At 39.3% G+C, this 3,554-nt stretch overlaps 1 protein-coding gene across 1 annotated transcript in view; it reads right to left on the bottom strand.

Annotated features, from left to right (window-relative positions):
• LOC104499598 (delta and Notch-like epidermal growth factor-related receptor) overlaps window positions 1-3,554 on the bottom strand; it is a gene marked incomplete at its 5' end in the record, with an annotated part of 10,745 nt that overhangs the window by 4,220 nt on the left and 2,971 nt on the right. The window lies entirely within an intron of this gene.

Here is a 3,554-nt window from a genome sequence, read left to right as displayed (position 1 = left end):
CTGAATACAATTCTTTTATGATATTCAGTTCCAGTTTTCTGTGGAGACTTTTGAAGCTAGGGAGATATGTAATTTGAACGTTCCCAGGCTCTGTGATGGATATGTTACCTTGCCTAACATGCAACAGATTTGAATCGCGTTCTCTGGATCCTTCACCCACCTTTTCGGTAGAATTTTAAGGTCACGTAGGAACACTTACCTAGTTTGTCCTCCTGCATAACCTCTTGTATAACCCAAGTCATCTAATTATTCTTGCATTATGTTATAATGCACTACAGGCTCTCTAAAGGCAGGCAGGTTTTATGTAAAAGCGTCTAGTAATCCACTGATTCTCTGTGCAGTTTGTTCTAACAGTCAGTGAATCCTTCCACTAAAACGTGTGATTCAAGATGTATTAAACATGCTTGGTTTTTAATTTGAGACACAGGATTTTACTATGCCTATCTCCACCAGACTCTGGAGATTCAAAATGAGTATTGCAAGGACAAAAAGGATGTCTCGTAAGGTGTTACAACACTGAGCCCATTGAAGTCTTCTCTCAAGCATAATTTCCCTCAAAGCAGACCTTAAGTAAAGCCAATCTGGAAGAGGCTTCTTGTGTTTATGTATTCCAGACCTTTATAAATATTCTGGATGCCCAAGATATTGACTATCAATGCCAAACAGATTGTCTACCAATTGCCTATGTCCTCAGATCTGTTCTTCTCTAGCATGGGTCAGAGTATTTCTAACTAGCCTGTGCTTCCCTCTAGGGTTCATTTTTGGCAGTCTTCTAAGCCTATGGCTGCATAAAGGATTTCAAACTAGGGACAGACTTGAATCATTCTGACTACAGAAATCTGACACTCTGCAAAAGTTATTTCTGGCAGGTGACTGTTCCTGTTTCAGATGGACTTCTGCTTAGCACTGGTTTAGAAACTGCCCTTCTTTAATCACAAACAAGTCTGGGAACAGGGCTATCAAGCATATGCTTTGGAAATGTTAAGATTAGAAGCCACCTATTGAGGAAGCTGATGATGGCAGTCAACCGATTTGAGCACCTGAGCTGAAATCACAAGTTTAGTGGCATCCACGGATAAAATCTCCGTGGCAGGAATACAGGGGAATGTCTACAGAAAAAAATTTCCATTTTAGAGGAAGGTAGGGAGAAGGCCTGAAGCTGTAACATCGGGGATTCACCTGAGCAGAGTTTGAAGAGATGGATGCTCTTTGTTTACAATAGTAAAGGCTGTCCCACAGCACCTCTGAGCTTGGGCTTGCTTAGACTTTTTGCCCCCAAATGTGAGCTGAGTTTACAGGACTGACTGTTTGCTTGTGTAGCAAGCAGTAAAGAGATCAGTAAAGTTTTGATCAGCCTAAATCATTCAGTGATTTCGTGTTTCTGAAGTGCTGTTACTGCCATTTGCCCAGCCAGGATATAAGGGGGAGAATACAGCTGTGCTCTGGGCAGGTGGGGGCGGGTTTCGATCGCGCTTATGCAGCGCATTCATCACACACAGCGGTTTCTCTCAGACTGTCAGACTGGGCCAAAGTCAGATCTAACATGTGCGGATATATGGCAAGACAGTTCTGATTTAAATTCTGTGTCTTCCATCTCTGGGTGCTAGGGATGAAAGAAATTTCTTCCTTTCTTCCTCAGCAGATAAAAATATGAAGATTAACAGCTTATATGCCAAAGATTAGAAAGAGCACAGGACAGCTCAAAATCACAGTATTCTCAGTTGTCATAGTAATGGTCATAAAATTAATTAAGAATTAGATTTTAGCTTGTACCACACAGTCTGTACTACAAACTATATAATGCTAGTTTTCAAGTAGCCACACGGTTTGTCTTATCTTGGTAACTACATTAATTATTACAGAAGTGGCAAAGGTAATGATATTAACAAATAAACAGGAGGCATTAGAGAGTTCATGAGACATTTTGTAAGTGCTTTTACAGCAAATGCTCCATTAACTTTTTAGGCAAATACATTTCATTTTGAAAGGAAAAATACCCTCTTTATAATTAAGACCAATTTAATCATATTTAATTGGAATTGCTAACACTGCTAAGTACCGTAAGATGATATAATCAATATCACAGTTCATCCAGGCAGCACATATCCTGTCTAGTTCAATATCCATACAGCACTTGAAAGAGTACAGTTTGACAAGAAGATAACCTTGAAATCCTGTTCAGGTAGTTACTTCAAGTAGATAAAACGGCTGGTGAAAAAAATGGAGGACTATTAATAGTAAACGGAAACTTGTTCTACAAAAAAGACTAAATACCCGCAGCCTCCTTCGTGGCTAGTAACAGAAAGCCACAAAAGAAAAGACATTCTGTTTACTGAAACGACTCCTGGACACCAGCTTGCCCCCGTCTTGAGAAGCCTGCAGGCTGACCTCATCGTGTCTTTTTCTAGTGATCAGAGGGATGGTCCAATACAAAGGAAGTCAGAATGCCATGATTAAATTTAATTTCTAGCGTGTTATTAACCATTGTGTGTGTACAAATTGCCAAAACAGTATGATAAATATGAGGAGGAGATACGGAAAGATGAACAGAAGCAGATTTACTAATAGATTCAATCTTAAGAGCTGAACAGAATTCCTGCACCACTGATTTAACTCCAGTGAGAGCAGAAGTGCTGCACCTGTTTACACAGGAGCTGGATATGGCATTTCTAGATACAAGCTCAGGGACAGAGAGTGAGTGTAAAGGTCTTCCCATGGATACACAGTCGCATAGAAAAAACCTGCAGATCAAAATGCTTTTAAATCCTTTCTGCAAAGTGATTTCTTAAAAACTCCATCCCTCTCTATTTGCATAATCCTTTATCTACCTGTTAAAAACCAAGTGCTTTAGCAAAGCTTCCGTAGCTTTGAGTGTGAGGTTGGAGAGGCTGCATGTCCACACTTAGATATGACTGTTGTGAAGTGTCATGGTATCCCATAACCACACGTGGTTTTACTTCGATGCTGTGTCAAAGTAACTTTAATAGCAAGGAAACATCAGATATTTGCTCATGTTAACTGTATGGAAGAAACTATTGGTAAACCTCAAATTTTAAACTTAATTGTTCTTCAGAATATATCTTTATGTGACTACGCAAAGATTTTTTTCCCCTGTTTTCATTCCTTTAAGACCAATACAAGCCAGAATTTTCTAGATTGCATTTTTTTATATTTCCTATATTATTACATATATACACTCTTTTAAGTATCCTGATTTGCTGGATAAAAAAACCACAGTAATTTCAACCTCTTCAATGAGAGCAATTGCCATGAACAATACTATATGATTTATTCTCCAAATATTGAGATGGAAAGAAATATTTCTGGTTGAGAATCAGCCTTGTAGTGCTATCATTACCAGTCAATGCTCAGATAATTCCCTGCCGCCTGTCATAGCAGTCACAAGATAAAAGAACAAATCAGTCAGTAAAAGGCTTTGAACAGCAACAAACTGCTGTTGCTTCTTCCCGTCATTTTAACTTACACAGCCTGCAAGTGCGCAGGACAGGCAGAAAACCCAAGATCCTGAGCAGCAGGCAAGGCCACTGCGGTTC

Source organism: Buceros rhinoceros, unplaced genomic scaffold, assembly GCF_000710305.1.
Source record: "Buceros rhinoceros silvestris isolate BGI_N320 unplaced genomic scaffold, ASM71030v1 scaffold2979, whole genome shotgun sequence".
Lineage (NCBI taxonomy): Eukaryota > Metazoa > Chordata > Aves > Bucerotiformes > Bucerotidae > Buceros > Buceros rhinoceros.
Note: the sequence above shows the minus strand (reverse complement) of the source record. Positions and strands in the feature narration are given on the sequence as shown.